Source organism: Ammospiza caudacuta, chromosome 3 (genome assembly GCF_027887145.1).
Source record: "Ammospiza caudacuta isolate bAmmCau1 chromosome 3, bAmmCau1.pri, whole genome shotgun sequence".
Classification (NCBI taxonomy): Eukaryota; Metazoa; Chordata; class Aves; order Passeriformes; family Passerellidae; genus Ammospiza; species Ammospiza caudacuta.
The window spans coordinates 108,996,105-109,017,907 of NC_080595.1; the positions used below are offsets into that span (position 1 = coordinate 108,996,105).

General features: G+C 38.2%; 1 long non-coding RNA gene across 1 annotated transcript; it reads left to right on the forward strand.

Annotated features, from left to right (window-relative positions):
* Positions 1–741: 741 nt before the first annotated feature.
* On the forward strand, positions 742–9,869 carry LOC131556298 (uncharacterized). The gene is made up of 3 exons (XR_009274596.1): positions 742–801; positions 6,333–6,531; positions 8,868–9,869. It is a non-coding gene; the product is annotated as an uncharacterized LOC131556298 (long non-coding RNA).
* Positions 9,870–21,803: the final 11,934 nt, after the last annotated feature.

The following is a 21,803-nucleotide window of genomic DNA, read 5'->3' on the forward strand; positions in this document are numbered from 1 at the left end:
AAACAGTTAAACCCAGGGAGAAGGCTGGAACTGAATTCCATGTTTCATCATTTGTTAATTTATTTTGAAAATTATTTATAAACTGAGAAAAAACCATGTGTCTGTCATGAAAATGGGATCTGCTCAGAAATACAAAACCAAAATATAGACAGTGTCTTATTTCTTGCTTCTTTTTCATTTCTTCATTTGTGTTTTTGAAAGAATGCACATTAAATAATTCTTTTACATAGAAAATTTCAATGTGGTGCTGAAGCGAATTGAGCTGAAAAGTTAAATCATCAGGGTTAACAGGTTTCATAACCATTCAGGCTGATATTAATTGCTAATAACATGGAATCACATTTGGAACCTGGTGGGTAAACCTTACCTGTTTCTCTATACCCTGGTAGCATATTGAAAAAGTGACAGAACTGGTTCTCCCTCTCAGTAGTATTTCGACAATGATTCACGCTATTTGTGTTTCCTTTAACAAAGTGTTAAAGAAGAGCTGCTGCAGTGTAGGTGCACAGCAGCTGTGCTAATTGGGTAATTGGGTAATTGGGAGGGGGTGTGGCTGAGCCTCATCCCTAATGGGCCACAGCTGTGGGAAGCAGGTGAGCAGCATTGAAGGTAATGAGACACAGTGCCCTCAGAGGGGCACTGACCAACCACCAAAGGGAACAGAGGGCACACAGGTGCAATGCATGAACACTCAGGGCTATAAAAGGCTGGGCTAAAGTACAGCAGGGGTAGCTGCTTGAAGCCTTCTGAAGTAGTATGGTGTTATGCTGTATGGACAGATGTCTGAAGCATTCTGCAATGGTATGGTGTTACTCTGTATGGGTTGTAGCTATCTGAAATTGTGTGATGATACTCTGTGTATTGTGGCTGTCTCAACTGTGACACTGAAGGAGGCAGTTTGTTGATGAGAGTATCAATATCTTATCTCTTCATACTGGATAATGCTGAAGAAAGGCGAGTGTAAGGGATTAACTCACATGGTTGGGGGGAAAATACCACAAAAAGCAATATCATTATATGCCTGTTGTGCCTCCCTAGGCCTCTCTCCCTTTTTTCCTTATGTCAATGAAAGTTTGTACTCTCAAGCCAAGAATGCTGAGGTTTATTCTTCTATATTACTTATCTCAAAATATTATGCCCTCTATGTTTCCAGTGTGGTACATTCCTCAAAAGTAAGGTGGTTGTGTTGTAAGTTATGCAGTCTGATGGTGATATTTACTTAGACCTGACCAAATTCATCTAGAATCACCTCAGAATAGTGCACCTTCCCAAGGAAGTAAGAAAAGGTTTTTTTTTCTAGCCAGAAACTGACTGACACATCCCTTTCTCATTGTAACTGATAACTGATCCTCTTAAGGCAAGTCCTGAGGGATCAAATCTGGAGAAAGACAACAGTATTTCTGCCAGACTCTGAAAGTGGGACATAATCAGAATTTGTTCTGTCAGCTACAATTGCAAATGCCATCTGAACTCTGTTTTCTGCTTACCTCTTCAAAGTACCACAGCCTCACAGCAGGATATCCCTGTGAGTTCTGCTGAAAGTGGAGCATCTTTTGCAATGCCAGGTGCTAGGCTGTTGTCTGTTCTGCTGCTATGTGTTTGCCATTCTGACTCGTATCACTGAGCATAGTGCCCTGAAAAAGAGGTTGATTAAAGGGCTTGTTTCAGAAATGAGTATGTGAGAGGGATTGGTAGCTGTTAGAAAGTGGTGAGGATCTGCTGTAGCTTGAAGGTTCACTCTTTACACAAACTGCTGACTTGTGTATGTGTTTGTATAAGTAGACAGAGGGGGAAAAAAAACTCTGGATTTTGTACAAGTTTCTTTCAGATATCTAGATTATTGTAGTGTCTTTTTCTAATATATACTAGGAGGCTTCTCAGAGGCTTAAGTATCAAAAGAAATGCAGAGTGTTATTGAAAGTTCTGCTGACACAAGATGGGCTAGTGCTGTAGGGATTCATGTCACATACACTGCAGGGTAGGAGGAGATCATTCCTACCAGCCGCAAAGCAGAAGCACCAGAGGCATGATAATTTCTAGCAAGGACATTTTAAGTCCTGCTTAGTCACTAACTTGGAGAATGACTTCAGGCAAATAATTTCAAAAGATGCTAAAAAAATAGAGAATATTTCAACATATCAAATCAGACACAAATGTCAACATTGCCCTGTTTGGAAATGGATTTGTCAATGAAAAGGAAAAACAGTGAAGTTGAGAGACAGAAAACTGCTGCCTGAGGACACTAAACAACAGAGCTGTCCTAGTACAAGATGATTAATATCTTGTGCTTTGTAAATTGTTGAAGCTGGTGTGTTCATTTCTGACAAAGGATGGCTGGCAGAAAGAAATCAATAAATAGAATTTTGAATGGTAAGTCTTTTGTTATGGACACCAGAATTTTTCATGTATTTTTTCTGGGGAGTTCTATTAGCCAAAAGACTTTTCAAAGTACTTCTATTAAAAAAGATGTTGAGATATTCCTGCTGAGGTTATTTCTCTGTTCCTCATAAAGGATATATAAGGACTGTCCAAGTGTCCTTTAGTACAGATAAAAAGTATGATTTTTGATGTGATCATTGTGTCCCTTCCCCCTTTTGAAGACTCTTCAGGGAACCAATTACTTGTATTGGAGAGGACAATTGTTGTGTGAACTGAACATTGAAACCCTTTGACAGAATGGTCCTATTTAAAATATTCCCAGTTAGTTTGACTGGAGGGATGTGATTGGTTTTTTTTGTCACATGCTCACGTTTCTGTTAGATTATTTGGTAAAAAGCTGGTTTGCACACACAGAAGGGAGCATAGAGAGACAGTAGCTGGCAAAGTTACCAGAATTATGGACTTGGAAGTTATCTTGCCTAGACTCCTTCCAGGGCATCCCAGGTAAGTTTCAGCCAGGGTGGCACCCATCAAGATGAGTCTCAGAGCACCTTGCAGATGGAGGCAGTCACTGCACAAGGGTATGGGACATGTTATGGGGTGCATGGGAAGAAACATTTTGTCATTGCAGGAAACTTAATGGGACATTTGAGGAAGGAAAGAAGGCAGGGAAGGAAATAAATCTAGGTGATTTGGGGAGGAGCAATCACAGAGAAATAGAAGGGTAAGGGGATTGGAGGGGCCACTTGCAGGTAAACAAGATAAGTACACTTGTCTGGCCATGCCCTATCTGCTCAGTCTGTCCTATATTCTTACCAAAATCCATTTTCCAACCCTTTTCTTAGGTTCTTAGGTATGTGTGTTTGTGTCTGTGGTGCCTGTGAATGTGTTAATAGTGAAGACCAAGCTGGATGAGCCAGCAATGGCCAGCGAGCCATTTGTGCCTCTCAGTGCGAGTCCAAGGGAGAGTTAAATATTGAGGACTGTGGGAGTCCCAGCCATGTGTGTATGTGTGAGTACCAGGCTCTGTATCAGCAGCTAAAGTGGGGCTGGGGCATCAGGTGCCAGCAACTGGGGAGACTGGGACCTCGGAACAGCTTCTAGGTGTAATTCCTTAACTACAATCTTGTATTACTCACAAGTAAACTACACATTTTTACAAGAATGCATTCCTTGAATGATGAATAAGATTTTTGAAGTAATTTGCATTGTCATGTAAGATATGGTAGTGTAATAGCACACTTTTTTCCTTTGAAGGTCATCACTTTCCTTTATAAGTGCCAGATCGTCAGGTGATCAGCAACTTGTCCTATTTTTTTCTGGCAGAATAGAACAAAAGCCTATTGAATATTTTGAGTTCTATTCTTTTTTTAATGAAGCAAGTAGCTACAGAAGAGCTCAGGTACCCCAGAAAGGCAAGAAGTCATCACTGCTGACAGTGTTGAAACCAAAAGACAGAGAATCCACCAGGCATTAGGGAGGTATTTGTAAGGAATGATGTACATTGGAATTAGTTACCTGACACTCATGTGGATCTATGCACTTTAGGAACCTTCAATTACCTTGAAGTGAGGCAGAAGACAAAAGGCAACATAATCATCTCAGACTCATTCTAGTAGCCCTGAAAAGGCAGAAGATACCAGACAGAACCACTGTTTGCATAACTAGTATGAAAGAGAAGGTTTCAGTTTGTCAAATATTTATCCTGAGATCGTTGGATAATGAATACTACAGCTTCTCACAAAAAAAATAATGGTGATAAGCTCCTCCACTGGAGATTAGCTGGAGCAACTATGAGGCTGTTAACACAAAAATAAAAGAGAAAACCCTATAAGAATGCAAATGTGGTATAAACACAAACTCAGGATGTCGTGATCAAGGTCAACAGATGTGGAAAGAATATATATTTCATTTGCTATATGGTGCTGCTAGAAGACAGGCGGAATTGAAAATTCTCACTGATTAGAAGAAATTTGATATAACTAGTATTGCTAAAAGCTGATGAGTTGATTTGCATGATTAGAACATTAAAATCAGTGGTTATTACCTACTTAAGGAGAACAAAATAGTCAAAAGAGGTAACAGAGTACACTGAAGAAACTTTGTGGTGATAACTAGCACGGTCCAGAAGAGTGAAGAAAAATTAATAATTGTCAGTTAATGCTGTAATCTTTAGTGACATATTTGAGGTCTCGTACAGGTCTTAAAACATTAAAAGGCCTCCTTTAGCCTCTTTTAAACATGATAGGTGACTGCTCTCTAACATGAAAACTTGTGCTCCCAGTTGTTATTTCTCTATGTTGGTCACCATTGTAGCAGATAAAGATGTTTTAGTGACCTGGCCTGAATCAAGACTAGTTGTTAGGTTTATATGCAGTCTGGCAAACAAATGAGCTAGAATTTGGGCTTGATCCTTGTGGGCCCCTTTCAATTCAGAAACTTCTATGATTCTATGAGTGTTTTCCATTAATCAGAAAGGACTGATGAAAATTTACTGGAGGACCAAAATTATTTCATCCTACAGTGTAGGCAAGCCCCCTTTGCCTCACCAGTAAAGTGAAATTTAGACATAAATCACAATATGCAGCATATGAAATACTAAATAGATACCAAGAACCGCCTGGTAGAATTATTGTAAGAAAGAAGATGAAGGAAAGTAACAACATTGGGAAAAGATCCATGACAGCTGTGCTAACATTAATAGAGTGGGGTTTTTTAAGGGTATGGAAAACCAATCAAGGAGTATGAATGCAATGCGTGGCTCACTGGTGATTGTCACTGAACATGTCTGTCCTGCATTCTGCAGGAAGTGCAGTGAAGGGCTTATTTCATGGGAGGGCCATAAAGTTTTTCCATTAGTAACTAAGAAGGTGATAAACACATGTTGTGACAGAAAATTCTGAATTTAAGTGGTTTGGATGGAATTTCAGAAGATATGGTTGAAGGAATGTTTGACCAGCTGATGTGCACTCTTAAGAAATCTTGGAATAGTTGATACATTCCAGATGACTAAACAAGTGGATATTTTGTCACATAACTAAATAAGAGACTTTGTTCTTGAAAGAAAAATGAATAAGGAGGTGCTTTAATAGTCAATTATTAAAAAATTAAGGAATGTATATCACTATGGATTTATTGAATCTAAGTAATGTCAAATAAACCTGATTTACTTCATTAAGATTACAGATTTGGTTGCTAAAAGAAGCTGCTTGTAACATACTTTTAATTTTATAAATTATTTGACTTTGTCTTGCATCCTATCTTGATTGCAAAATCAGTACTACACAACTATGTATTTAATGAACTTGTGAACTGGCTAATGAATAACCTATGAACAAGTAGTTATTGAAAGGAAATCAACCCCTGTGAGGTGTTCTGCAAGAGTTGAGAGTGGGTCTGACACTACTGGATGTTTCATCACTTCTTTGAAACTGAAAATTTGTCAGTGTTAAAGAGAGCTTAGAATTATCCTGTATTACTTAAATTTCTTGGTAAGTTACATTCCATAAAACAAAAGATATTTTAATGCAACCAGCAATGAAAGCTATAAATATGTAAGACACTTATAGTTCAAATTACAGACAGTTAAAATATCCACAAATTTTCAAGTATCTACCCCATTCTGTCATGTTATGCTCAACCTTCTGGTGTGCCTCTGGGTCTTAGAGCTTCACAAGTATCTCAGTGGGAGAAGTATAATGATGAAGTCTTCTGCATCACTCTAGAATCCACTTAGCATTATTTTTATGTTTGCTAAAGCAGTCTCCACTTTGCTCTTTCTCTGTTGGTCCTCAAGGCAATTTTAGATCCAAATTCATTTTATTTGATGTAACTTATATGTCTTAGATACTTTTTCTTTACTCTCATACCTGAAACTGGTTTTGCCCAGTTCTGAATGTTGCATTACTTTGAAAATCTGTAATTGATGACCATTGCTACTGATGTCTTTTCAGGCTCACCTAGAGACAGAGGCCAGACAAAATGAAGAGAATAAAAAGCAGTTATATTTACTGAAGGTCTTCAGCTACGCTTATGGCAGACAAAGCCCCACAGGGGCTACACCCAAAATGAACAGCTGGTCCTGGGTTTTCACACTTTTATAAGTTTGGTCCATTTGCATATTGGGGATTAATCTTCCACTTACAGCTTCAGGTAATGAAGTCATTTTACCCCAAGTTTGTTCCCCCAAACTCACTTTTGTTTACTTCTCTCAGAGCCTGAGACAGTGAAGTGTCCTTGCTTCCCAGGCTTAGAGAGGAATTGTTTTGTCTGATCAAAATGTAAAGATGGTAGCTAGCACTGTGTATGGAGTCTAGAGTAATACACTAAAGAATTACAGGCTTACAAATACATGAAAAATATGAAAGCTAAAATCCTAAGATGACATTCCTTATTGCAAGTGGCCTCTGCTGTCTCCTATGCCTGTCATTTTAAGGTTCCCACTATCATTAGCTGTCCATTCTCCTCAACACAGCATTTCACACTAGGGTCATGGATAAGGTATTAGATAAGCATAAATTGCTCTTACAATGTATTAGTTTCAAAATGTATCAAACAATAGAAGCCATTTGTACAATTGTTTGAAGCTCAGTAGAAATTAATAAAACAAACTACGTGGTACTGCCGTGGTCATTGGGCAATTTCTGTTATCTGGTAAAGCCAACCTCCAGGCAGGCCAGGATGAGCCTGCACAAAGCTTGACCTGTCCTGGCCCCTGTGTTGTTAACCCTGAGTCTGTGGTCTGGTGTAAGCAATGTTACGAGACCTTACTAGGCTACAATATTGTGCTAGAAATTACAAGGGAAAGCTACTTACAAGTCAGTGTTAGGGGCGATCAGACTTGGGGTTATTCAGCCCAGAAAAGACTCAGGGGAGACCTTACAGCAGCCTTCCAGTACCCAAAGGGAGCTTACAGAGAACTGTGAGAGCTGTGAGGGGGTGAGACACTGGAACAGGCTGCCCAGAGAAGTTGCCAGGATGATTCCCCATGCCTGGAAGTGCTCAAGGTCAGATTGGGTTGGGCTTAGGGTTCAGGTTAGGTTGGATGGGGCTTGGAGCAACCTGTCCTAGAAAATGTCCCTGTCCATGACAGGAGAGATAGGACTAGATGATCTTTAAGGTCCTTCCAACCTGAACCATTGTATGATGATTGTGTATTAGGTTCTGTTTGACTGACTCTAGTAGTGGTGATTTTAAAGTAATTTAACGGAGAGGATTTCTTCTTGGTAGATTGAGATATTGTTGCCTTTTGTCTCAGAATGCTTTCTTCTGCTAAGAGCAAGCAAGCAAATAAAATTACTTTTTGAATGCACTATCTAATATTTCCATGGCAACATTAAAAACTCTCAGTTTAGTACTGTGAAAACAGAAAAAACCACAATGTTGTTACCTAATGACTTGGTTCAAGTTAGTATACCACAGTTTTAAATCATCTAAAGAGAAATTTACCATGAAACATCTTCAAGTCAGTTGTTAGTAGTTACATGGGTGCTGCTTAAACAGATAAGTTCCAAACACCAACTTCTTCTGGCTGTTTTAGTAGTGTGTTCTCTGGTTTATGTCTGTGTTTGGCCATTACTTCTCTAGTTCTTTGGGGAGTTGTAGCCACAGCTGTCACAGTTTTTATTCTGCGTTATTTTGGTACATGAGAAATAGTTAAATACTCTCAGGCTTTAGTGTTGGAAAAACGGTATCTGGAAATGCTCCTTAATTCTGGATGCCACTTTCTCTTCTGGTGTCAGTTGAAAGAACTTGATTTGTTTCAAGAATCACTGTGTGAAAAGGCAGTATGTCTGTTACCGAATTGTATACCTGATACATTCCCTTCTAAAAGGTGATTTAGTACGGGCATCTTTTGTAGGACCAGGGATACCTGCTTCTCCCTGAACAGTAACAAACCAAGCTCTCAGCAGCAATTCTAGGACCGGAATGATCACTAAGGGCTATACTTAAATATTATCCAACAGTGTAAAACTCATGTGCTAGTTTTGGCTGGGGTAGTGTTAATTCTCTTCATAGAAGCTGATATGGGCAAATATGCTTTGGATTGATGCTGGAAACAGTCCTGATAACACAGGGATGTTTTAGTTACAGCTGAGTAGCTCTTGCACAGCATCGGGGCTTTTCCTGCCTCTCACCCCACCCCACCAGCGAGGAGGGCTGGGGGGGCACCAGGAGCTGTCAGGGGACACAGCTGGACAGCTGACCCCAAATGGCTGCAGGGACATCCCATGCCATATGGCATCATGCTGAGCTTTAGGCTGGGGAAAGAAGGAAGGAGCAGACATTGAGGGTGATGGTGTTTGTCTTCCCGAGTCACTATTGCACATGATGGAGCACTGCCTTCTGGGAATGACTGAACACCTGCCTACCCATGAGAAGTGGTGAATTAATTCCTTCTTTTGCTTTGCTTGTGTATGCGGATTTTGCTTTACCTGTTAATCCATCTTTATCCTAACCCGTGAGTTTTCTCACTTTTTATCTTCCAGTTTTCTCCTGGATTCTGCTGGAGGGCAGTGAGCAAGTTGCTGCATGGTACTTAGGTGTTGGCTGGGGTTGAAGCATGACAACTAGCCAAATTAAAAAAAAAACAAAAAAACAAAAAAACCAAACAACAAAATTAACAAAACCCCCCTAAGCAAACAAAACAAAAAGCAACACCCCTCCAAAGATTTTATTAAAATATATATTGAGAAGTTAAGGAAAACAATAAAAAAACCAACATAGATTTAGCATTCTTCTGTTCATCCGTCTTGAAAGAAGAAATGTTCTTTTGGTTTTATTACGCATTCAGATTCTATGCACCTAAATTTTTACAGCTTGCTTTATTCATCACAGAACAAGGAAAAAATGCTTAAGAAGCCAATTTTCATGCAGGTTTTTTTTGAAGAATAAGGTCATTAAGCTGAGATGACATCCCTATCATTCTTTAAATGTCTCTGAATATTCTGTTTGGAGTTTTTAATTGTTTTATTTTTCTCAAATCCCTGTCATACAATAAATCAAGCCATGGTAATTTTTTCTTGTCATTCAGAAACATTTTCTTCAGTATATGTATAAAATGCTTATCTGTGGTTACCGTTTGTTCTCTCTTTTTTACTATTGGTGGAATCTCTTCTTTTTTTACAGCTCACATTCTATTTCATTGGTAATATTAATCAGAAATATCCAGGGACAAAGTTCTCTTTATCTGTTACCATGGTCATGGAGATTAAATGGCTGCATGCATTTTCACATTCAGTAGCAGCACTGTCATCATCAGAATCCCAGATCTTCATCATGAGACTTCTTGGTTTAACAGATAGAAGTGCTCATTATCCTTGCTTTGTTTCTGTCATAGTGTTCCACCTCGTTTTCCTGACCTGTTGGCATAAACTTTTACACATGACAAAACTCAGTGTAGTAATATCTATGAAAAAGATTGTTGACAACTATGTAACAAAACACCTTCCTGTAGGCTGGTACTTGTCAGTCAGAAGGACTGGAAGTACTACCATCACTGAGAATTCACATATGCTTGCTGCTGATTCCACACGGGGATTTGTGAAACCCAGCACAACTTAGAAATCAACAGGTTCTGACTTTTGCTGTCACTGGTGCAGTAGATCAGTTTAACTAATGTAATTGACTTTAACCAAATGACCATCTACAGCCACTGAGGAATAGAAGTGCAAATTTAGCACTATTGATTTTTGCCAGGTGACATCAGTGACTATTTGGATCAGCTTTTTCAGCTTTCCAAATACAAACTGTGCTATTTGATTTGCTTCATTATAAATGTAACGAGCACTCCTGAGGTGATCAGCTAATCAGTGTGGGTTTTTATGCTCATCAGGTCATAAAACTCATTAATGGATACATTTAGCTTCCTACTGCTGTTGACAGGATTAACTGTTTCTTTTTGGTGCCTTATTTAGCCAAACACTAAAAACAGAAGTTTCTGCAGATCAGATGTAAAAATAAATAAGTTGCTTCATATTTAAAAGAAGGCTGTAGGTAATTAACTTACTCTTGAGTTCCATAAGATAAATTCAAATTTCTGTTGTTAAAAAAAAAGTGTTTTTATTATTGTAAATAGCCTTTTTAAGTCTATAAAACAAATAGGGTCATTTTATACAGTTTCTAGTACTGCACTGCAGTTTCTCCTTCAGACACTGGCACTGGAGCACCTACTCCTTTGCTGTTTTTTGGCCTTAGGAACACGTGGAGACCTGACAGTATTTCTGGGAAGCCTGGCAAAATGACAAAGATTTGGTAACAAATGAAGGTACCAATACCCAGAGTATATCTGGGGCCCTCAAAGGGCAAAATTCTCCCCATCCCCTTCTCATCTCAGGAGCCCAAGCAGCCCATGTGCAGCTGGCCCATTTAAATTTCCACTTAAATGAAGTCATTACATTCTAATGGGGATGGATCTTTTCTGAAAAAAAAGGAGGGGACTGAACTCACCCTTTGTGGTAGGAATATAAAAAGCACGAAGCAAGACATTGCAGAATTATATGTCCAAGTTTTCAAACCCTCCCAGCTGAATATTTGAAACAACTGAATAGTACTGTGTGCATGCAGGAAAGCCAGTTTTCCTTTCTGATTTAGGGCAAATTTCTTGGAATAATGGAGGCACTTTTCAGACCAATAAATACACTTGTTTTAATTACTGTCTCAATGTATGAACGAGCCAATGGAAAAGAAAAAAAAAGGAGGGGGTGGGAAAGGATTCAGTTTTTAAAGCTCCACTATGTTTCATGATTAAAACAGCATAATATTTTTTGGTTTTACTGTTTTTTTCACAGAAATAGAAGCCCATGAAATGGAGTTGAAAAGTGTAACTGCTGCTGCGCAATTAATATTGGCTGTACCTGTACTATCTTTTTTAGGTTTACCAGGTATCCCTTTTTTCTTTTAATCCGCTGAAATATCTTCTGGCAAGCTTTGTCTGCATCACTCCTGCCTACTTTGTCTCCTCAGCATCTACACTTCCATCTTGGGCACTGCCTTCAGAAGTGGCCTCATGCTGTGAGTTGGGCTGTAGCCCCTCAAGCTGGTACTTTAGAATGTCTCTTACAGACAGCAGCAAGGGCTCCTGGTACCTGATGTAGCTCTGGATGCTTTTGTGGCCCAGGGCTTGCCCGGGGCTTATATGCTTTTCTGCAATTGAACTGGACTTACCAAGAACACAGGTGATCAGAGACTGTTCAGCATAGAAACTCCCTTACACAGATTTTATAAGACTATACCTTTTCTGCCCTCGTTGGGATTGTTCTTTGTTGGGATACAGAGACATAGCACCTTCCACAGTTTAGTCCTGTAGCCTAACTGGGTTAGGATTTTAAAGACCATCTGAGCAAACTGCATTGCAGCATTTTAGTTTTCTTTACTGGATCACTTTTGTCAGGCTTTAGGGATCATCCATGTTACAAATAAATTCCCCGTGGATTTTTGTGTACATTCTTCACTCAAACTTTTATTTATATGTCTTCTTCCATGTTTTTTTAGCTATGATGTCTGACTCTCTTTTTAGTTTTTGGAGAATTTAAAATGCAGATGTTTACAAAAGGTTATGGATAACTTGGGGGAAAAATGGCATTTCTGCCTCCAATTTTGTTATTTATGTCTAAACCTGAAAACCAACAGCAGCACAATTCTGATGTTGCCAGAGGAACTACAATTATTTCAAATTACCTAGAGGTGACAATATCAATTGTCCTCTCCTTTTATAAACTACAAATGCAAGTGTCTTATGTATCTTCTGCAATGCAAAAAGCCATTGTAGATATGGGCTTAGACAAAATCCCTAGGAACCACAGCAAGCCAGACAGATGCTCCTCAGCAAAAATCTGGTGTTCTTAGGTGCTCTAAACAAGTCTGCTGATTCTAAAGCAACTTCTATATGTAAACTATAGTCTGTATATTCATGTAGCTAATATGTAAATAATAGCTTAAATTGACTGCTATGCAACTTAGTAAAATATCACTTGAAATAATTTTCAATCTCTGTTGAACAGGTAGTATTCAAATATATGTTTTAATTATAACATCATTTGTGTGCATAGTCTTTTAATTTTAGAGAGTTTTTATGTAAAGGAAAATGTTTAAAATTATTTCAAACTTCTATATCAGGGGCTTTCCAGCAATTTGATCCCAGCCTTGCAGATTTCAATAAGAATTGAAGCTTAAACGTAAGAATTTTTTACAGAACAACTTGTTGTTCCCCATTCCTCCTCTACTGTCTATTGATTTTCATTTCATCCCACATCTTCTTCAGAAAGTTTCCTTTTCTCAAATGCATGAAATGCAAAATCAGATGTCTGAACAGAAGTTTTCTTTGAGAAAGAAGGGAAAGCACAGAAAAATGACCTTTTTAATATTTTGGTTTTGTTTAGATTGTTCTGTTTGCCTTGTAAGTGAAAATAGTAATAAATTTAAGTTTAAATTTTGATTTCTATGGTCAGAGTGATATATTATTATCCTCATGTCATTTAGTCTTTGCTGTCATGATCCCAGCTCAAAGGTCTTGAGGGATTGAAGAGTTATAGTCAATACAATTTAAATAACAAAAAAAAACAAAAACCAAAAACAAACAAAAAAAAAAAAAAAAACTAAAAAACTTTTAGAAAGAACTAGAACTAATTTTCTGTCTCTAATAATATCTCAATTTCAAGCACAAGTGTCTCCTGTCTCAAGAGGAGACTAGAGGTGAGACTGGAGACCCATGGCTTTGCATGTCACTGGAATGTGAAGATTTTGCTTTTCTAATAGAATAAAATGAGTGAGATGGAAGATAAGAAGAATGTATTTAAAGATTAAAGCTGCTTTCAAATGTAAAACTAAACTGCATCCTGGCACTATTTACTAAGGGAGTAGAATATTTCTATTTGTTAAAAGTATTTTAGTCAGGGAGGAATTAATGAGTGAGTGTAAATGACAAAGTGATACACTACTTTTCATACCTCTTTTTGAACATCTTTGTGTGCACACCCACACAGATACATGCAGAGTTTTACAGGGGCTGAAAATATTTTTCCTATTTACTTTTTTTTGGTGAAGACTGAACTATAAAATTGAGTATGAAGTGAAGGATTCATACAGTTATTTTGAAGGAATGTCTATGTATTCCTGCGTCTCCCTGGGGTAACAATGAACTTGCTAAAAATTCAGTGATATTGAACATTTCAGAATAACTAAGAATTATTACCTCTGTTTCTGACTTGGAGGAGTTCAGCTCCCAAAGTGGAGAGTGCTGTCCCTGTGCAGTCTCCTGATATCTATCCAGAATACTGGCAGGTGACAGGAGACAATGATTGCTTGTTTCTTTATTAGCTTGCTTACAGAAGATCAGGTGCTGGCAGTAGTTGATGAAGTTGCTAGTGTCTGCTAAAGATTTATTTGGTCCTAGACAGATTCCTGCATGTTTTAGGATGAGTAATCAATTTTCTGTCAAAAGAGGTGTTGGTCATCTGCCTAGAGAGAGGCTCAACTCCTCATTCTTGTATTACCCTGAAGATGACTGAGGTCATAAGGGGTGCTCTTGGCAATTTCTGTGAGTGTCAGTTTGAATGAGCTGGATATTTGCAAAGGTGGTACAGCTTCTCAAACCACACCCAGATTTAATTTTTTTGGATGAGCAGTCATATACCTATACTATATTTCAATTTTTCAATCTCAGGATGAGGTTTAATAGTCATATTAATATAATAAAATAATACAGATAGTACGTCACTGAAATGTTAATGGTTTCATCATTCATCCCTCAGTGTGATGCAGAATTGATCATTATTGCCAGATAGTAATCTGACCAAATGTTAATAGGCAAAACAGTTCAAAGAGAATATGCTTACTGAAGATACAGACTATTTTCCAGCAGTATAAACTCTATCATTTAACTGTTATCGATCTCTTCAGCAATGCTATGTGATAATATCTTGCTTGTGAGGTGATTTAATATTTACTTGAAATTATAAATATTGCAGGTTAACATAGCTAGTAATTTATGCATAGAGGGGGCTTGTGTAAACCTAAGGTTTAAAGACACGGAGTTGGCTCTATCCATGACAAGTAACAGAAAAAAACCCATGTTACCTCAACAGGAGGTTGTAGGATGTCACTTGGTCTGGAATGTCCCTTTGGTCAGTTTGGGTCACCTGTCCTGGCTGTGTCTCCTCCCAGCCTCCCAAGCACCCCCAGCCCCCTCCCCAGTGTGGCAGTGTGAGAAGCAGAAAAGGCCTTGGCTCTGTGTAAGCCCTGCTCAGCAATAACAAAAACATCTCTGTATGATCAACCCTGTGTTCAGCACAAACTCAAAACACAGCCCCATACCTGCCACTGTGAAAAAAATGAACACTACCCCAGACAAAACTAGCACAAGGTATCACTTGAGAGGATTTAATTTGTATTTAAAATCTAGATGGCTAGCAATGGCCATATTCCAGTAAGTCAATAAAGATATATTCAATATCATCAATGAAACTCAGAAAAGAATTTGGCCCTGTATAGGGCAGTCACCTAGTGGCTCATCACCTGAATCACACTCACAATCTATATTTTCTCAATATCTATTAATTGTAACAGGGGCTTAGACAGCTCATGTGCTTTCAGAAAATTTACTAGAGTTTTTAAAATTATGAACTGAATCTTATTCTTTACATTGAGGACCTGTTATCTTTGCCAGGGTCCTCAAAACAGAAAAATATAAGCTCATACAATTACTCTTGTAGATACTTTGGTTAGCTGTCATATGTTTCTTGAAGGGTAATTCTCTTAAATTTAAATTTCCTTCTAAGTGTACATCTCTTCTTGGAGTGGGACCCCAGATGACCTTGGTTCCTGTTTCCAGAAGTCAGATGTAGTTTACTGCATTTACTGCATTCCTTATATAGGGAGAATCAGAGTCTCAAGTTCTAATTTCCAGCCTCTGGGAACTCTTGAGTGTTCATACATAGATTGTTTCCTACTGACAAGTTTTAGCAGGACTGGTTACGTGCTGGGGACAAACAGCTTCATCCCACATGATTTAAGGCAGTGATACTTTCTTTCATGTTATTGGAAAACGTTTTGTCAGTATGTGGGTTATCACCTATGTGTTGCAAGTGTTAATTTTCCCCTTTACAGTTTGGCCTACATCAACAACCTCTACTAGTTTTAATTTGCATCTTTGCCAGAATAATAACTGGGAAGTGCTACAGCATCAGTCTGGGGGCATTTGGAAAATTTCCAAGTGTTTGAGCCACATTTGCTGATACTCTACCATTGAATCTCCAATGCCCACAGGCATCCCTCAGTGTTTTCCTCAGTGATACCATCAGCCACATCACTTTGTCCTCTCTGCACTGCAGTGCTGCAGTGAGCTGACACACAGTACACGTTTAGAGATTTGCAGAGCTGCCTTGATGGGAAGCTCTCAAGTGCAGACTTGTGCTTCAGTAGCTGTGTGGCACACGCCTGCAGCAGACACACAGCCCAGAGGCAACTCAAACACAAGCTAATGCGGAAGCCAGAGATGCTCATAACTCTGTATTTCAAGCCACAGAAGCTTTGCAAATGCAAAAGCAAAATTAAGTCTCTCTACAGATGTAGAGAGAGATTTCTCTGAGTTTGTACTTCTAATGTTCAAGACCAAGTAGCTGGTATTACAAGTATAAAAGCCATTCCCCAAGTTTCTTTTGGAATTAATCACTGCTGCTTTGGTTCAGATAACATTTACACATTCAAAATTTACATTGCACCGGTCACTTTTATAGGGAATTCTATTTTAGATTAGAGTTTCTTATGTTCAAATGATTTATGTCTTCTGTAATTTTTCCTCTTACTTTTTGGAGGAACCTCTTTCAACAAAAAATATGAATGTAGGAAAGTTATTCCTCAGAAAATATTTAGATTATCTGTTCACCATGTGAAATAAATGTACTGCCCACCATTTTATTTATTTGAATGCTATTTAAGTCTAGCTTATTTCAATCATGTCATAGCAATCATCTACAACAAAAGGTTTAGCACTATTTCTCTATAAAGATCTTCTCAAGCAACAGATATTTAATTCTTCTCTCTGTAGATTTCTGTTCACACTTAGTTTATGACTTCAGTGTCAAACTTCACTGTGTTTTTTTATTTCACTTGCTTCATTCAAGTAATATATAATCTATTTCACTTCATCTGATCTTCAGTATCTCTGTCCATGCAGGGAGTAGATGTCACAGCTGCTTGTGTCAACATTTCCTTTGTGCAGGTGAAACAATGTGGTTGCTATCCCAGATGAGCTGGTGGCCCTGAAGTGCCAAGACATTAGATTTGATAGTCATTGACTAATTGGATAGTCATGTAAATAATTGATGTTCTTTGTTCCATAGCTGATTCTCTCTTCCAAAAATATTTTTGAAAGCAAAGACTAGAGTAGGAACCTGTCAAATTTAAACCATCACACTATTTGTGTAAATAAAGTGGTGTTTACAGGAAACTCTGAAACATTATGATCAGTTTTGTGGACACCATGATTCAGGAAAGCTGCTGGTTAACAGAAGAAATATGCTCAAGCAAAGGACAGACAAGAGAAACTGACTCAAGTGAAGACTAACGAGTTGCATATTTGTATTTGAAGTATCACTTCCAAAATTTCCTTGCAGTAAAAAATAAGGTAATTTTGCATTATCTATTTAGTACTTACATGTGAAACATATCCCCACATTTTAGATCTCTAAAGCACTAAGACAGAAACAAATATAGTTGTAGTCAGATATTTTATTTTCTTTAATTTTTGTTGTGTGCAACAACAAATTAAAGGGCTTTGTGCAATTAAAGGGCTTTGTCATTTGCTCATTGCTCACAAAGTTTTACCTTATGGCAAGAAATTTTTTGGGCCTGGTTTACATAATTAACATTTTGGGATAAAAGTAATGAACAAAGTAGAGAATAAAATATATGGTTTCTTTAGGAACAGAGTGTATGTTCTGAGAAAATTCTGCAGGAAGGTGGATTGCATGAGTACATCTTTAATATCCAAGACCGATGATGTATACTGAAAGAAGTGCATCTCTGCTGGATTTAGCATTGCTTCATTCACTGCATACTGACTGAATAATGTATGACTGTGGTATTAAACCTCTGGAAAGAAAGCATGTTTTCACACCTGAAGGGTTGCATCTGAATGCAAATGTCGCTCAGGAAAAAATATTGATTAACTTTAGCCTTTCAGACTGAAGGAATTAGTTACAGAACTTGAAAGTAGAATATATATCTTATCTTTAATTTGTTTTCTTACAGTTTACTCTAAAATGTAGATAGGATAGGATGAAAAAAATCTCTCGCAAGAAATTTTCACAAAATCACAGAATGTTTACGATGGAAAGGAGGTCATCTGGTTCAACACCCTTTATCAAGCAGGGGCACCCAGAACCCGTTGCCCAGGATCACATTGAGATGGCTTTTGAAAATCTCCAAGGATGGACACTCCTCCTTTCTGGACAATTTGTGCCAGTGCCTGGTCACCCTTACAGTAAAAAAAAAGTGTTTCCTGAAGTTCAGAGGGAACCTCCTATGTCTCATTTGTGCCATTGCCTCTTGTGCACTACTTTCAGAGCCTTGGCTCTCTTTGCACCTTACCTTCAGGTTTTTATAACATTCTCCCTGAGTCTTCTCATCTCTAGGCTGAAAAATCCCAGCTCTCAGTCTTTCTGTGCATGAGAGATGCTCTGGTCCTCTCATCATCCTTTTGGCCCTTCACTGGGCTTGCTCCACTAGATCTATAGCTCTTAAATACTTATCTATTTTTATCTATCTCTGTATCTATCAATTTTTGTCATTTTATTCAGGGTATGTTTCTTCCATGTTGCAGAAGGTTGCAATGAACTCTTATATTAATATTTTTTTACACTCACATAGAGAAAGCAAGCTGTAACTGGAAGATGTTATTCTGGTGTTCCTTTATTGATAGTCCTACCATGTTTTTTCTGCTCCTCTGTCAACTTCAGTGCTATAGTTTGGTCTATGTATTGTTATGTTTGAGCACAGGGTTTGCTGACAGATGGGAAGATGAAATTACCCTTGCATTCTTCTCTCAAATATACCAGTGTGATTCTAGACTAATATGGGCTCTGTGGGACTACAGCAGACTTTTTATGTTAGATAGAATTTGGTATAAATTTTAATTAGCTGTATATTTACCTTATACAAGACTCCACAGTATTTTAACTGTAATCTCCTGTATTAAAAAATCCTCATACAGAACATTTAAAGATTATAATATTTATATGTGGGCATGTCTTACAAGTGATTTTGACAAATCAAAATCAATCCACCAGTCTATTTCACTACAACATTTGCTCTAAAAATACGAATGAATATCTCTACAAATACAAAGATTTATAGGCATGAATAAGAGGAATCTTATAGGAAGGTAAGTTGTTATTTTTAAGGGATAAAGGCAGCATCAGTAAATATTTTTCTAAAATAAAATATAAAAGATGGAGTTGTTATAGGATCTGGCAAGCAAATATGCTTATAGTTTTTGTTAGCAGGCTGTTCTCTGCTCCTGCAATCATTTCCAAAAGTTTTTGCAGCTAGCAAAAGAATTATGAGACTGCTCTCCATTGACCACATAAATGATCATAATTTTGATCAAGAAATGAACATGTGCCACATGATGAAGTTTGTCCTTCCTAGATATCTTTATCAGAGCATGCACATGGCTTCCCCCTCCCTTCCCTCTGTTGAAACCAACTACAGTTTTGGCAGGGAAATGATACACTGCGTTCAGCGAATGCATCCTACACCCTGTGTATTATCTGAAACAGCTCTGTCAGGCCTGCAGTTTATCATCCTTGCATGGCATGAAGCTGGGAAAACACCAGCTGCAGACTCTCCCCTTCTTTTCTTTCCACTCTGCTACAATAGCACATTGTTTTTGGGGCTTTCTCTTGACCTTGGGCCATGATCAAGGTGTGGGGTACATGCAAGGCACTGGAAAACAATTCATGTCTGATCATGGTTCTGAGCTTCTCCCACCCACAGACACATTCACCAGGCATGCTCTGTATGGGTGGAAGAAGAGCTGGCAATAGTACAGCTGGTGTGCCTGGCTACCCTTCAGGAAAAAACAGGATACTGGGTTCTTTTCTGTGTGACGTACTCTGGGCCAGTAAGGAGCAGGACAATTTGTGTGATCGGGTGAAGAGCCTTCTGTGAAAGCTCCCCAGGACTTTGGGCTGAGCAGTGCCTTACAAGCCTGCCTGCATTACCTGCAGGTCCAGGCACACAGTACTGGAGGAATATCCCACATTTGAGATTCTGGGCAGGACACTGCCTCTAAACCTATACTTCTGGTATCACTCAGCATGCCTTCAAATGTTCTACATCTTCCCTGTCACACCAAAACACGCAAGCATTCCCCAAGTCCCGTGAATATCTTCCTCTATTGTATTTTGGGTCTGCTAGAACATTTCAGATGACCATGGGTGTGGAAACCCAGGGCACCAGCAATATTTCTCTGCTGCTCTGGGGTGCCCTGACCCTCAGGGGAGCACTGACTTTGCCCCTCATTCATGGAGAAAGTTTCCTAGACTTCAGGATAGACCAGAATCCACAAAAGCGTGAAATAGATAATAGAGAGTAGTGTAGGCATATCACTTAGTGAGAAATTTAGGTTTTGGGATTTTTAGTATGTTGTGAATGAAAGCAAGATGGAAGGCAGAGGGTATTGTTCTGGGTTTCTTCTTCATGCTGCTTCTTCCTTCTTCTTCATGGGTTTGGGTGGCATTTTGTAATTGGGCAGAAAATTCTGCATTGAAGCTCCTTGGGATCAGTTATTGGGTTAAAAGGGAAAATAATCCAGGTGTCAGTTCTTAGTTTAGTCTTAAAAGACCTTGTAACAAGAGATTGTTGGCCATTTTGTGCTTTGCTATTGAAAAGCTGCCGAACTAACAGTAGTGAGACTGATTTACTGATAAGAAATAATAAACACTTGAGTCCAAACATGAACTACTGTCTCAAGTGCCTTCAATCCAGACCCAGAGGAACCAATATGTGGGCACATGTGTTTCTTAATTGTGTTTCTGCCCTTGGGCCCTCCTGATACTCAAATGTTTGCACACAGTAGATCCACATTCATGATAAAGGAAGCGCATAGACACTTCACAGGTCAACACCTACAGATACCTGAAGTTTCATGTATAGTATCTGTAAAGAACATGTGTAATTTTGTAGCAATTATGTAATTTTGAGTAGTTGACTTTGAAAACTGCTCAGTTGAATCAAGTACTTTTCACATTGCCAGATTTACCAGGCCTATTTATATCATATGAGCTTTGCAGTTGAAACTTTTTGTCAGTTACTCAGTATTCTTGCAAAAGTCAGCTTTCTTGGAGGATGGCCTTAGTAAGTAAACCTAATAACCTACTGGGAAGTAATAAACACATCACTTTTTTCAGAGGGAAGAAACTGTACAAGTAAGGCTCAGACGTTTATTATGAAATAATGCTTGCATTTTTGCTTGCATTGTCTGTTTTTAAGTGTATCAGGCTATGATTATCACATTGGAAGGAAAGTTTTGATTTTTATCAAAATAAAAATCAAAAGGAAAAACTTCTATCAGTCCTAACTAGCTAAACAGAATAATTATTCCTTCATTTAGCTACCTTTAGGAACTACGAAGTGTGATTACCTTATTTCATATAGGAGTCCAATATTAAGAAATCTTTGATTAAAATATATAACACCATTAAAATAACAAAAATAAACCTTCATTTATAATCAATTTTTCTACCTGTCAATGATATTATATTTGCTTCTTTTTTCTAAAAATGTCAATTTCTTCAATACAAAATCACCTTTGAGAATAAAAGTTTAGCTTGCAAAAATAAGATTTGTAATTTTTGTTTTGAATCTGTCCATATTTCTCACCAAGACTTCCTTCAAAATCTTAAAATAGTGAACCTTTAATCTTCCCTGATTTCATCTCCCCTTTCTGGTCTAGATCTGTGTTTCTGAGAGACCAGGAAAACACACCATTAATTTGTGGTAATATATCCCATCCAGGGCATGCTTCCCTCCATTTCACCTTAAAGGAGGTCTTCCTAGGGCATATTCAATGATTTTACCACAGCTTTGAAGTTTAAAATATAGAAAACATTAAATCCAGCAAAGAAAGGGGGAACAGGCATCTAACCAATAACTTAAGAAAAACTTGTGGGGATAAATTTCTTTGCAGAGTAATGTTTTGATAATATGATCATTTATTGTGTCCTGATTACTGCCGGGCATCCTCTCTAACAGGGGACCACTTGAATTTAGGTGAAAGAAGTTGGACAGCTCTAGTTTTTACATGTAGAGTGCTGGGAGAAAACCCCCCAAAAGAACACAACAGCAGCAAAGGACATCTGTGATTCCTGGGTCTGCTTCCCAATGCCCAAATATCCTTTCTGGGGCATCTGCTGCTAATGGTC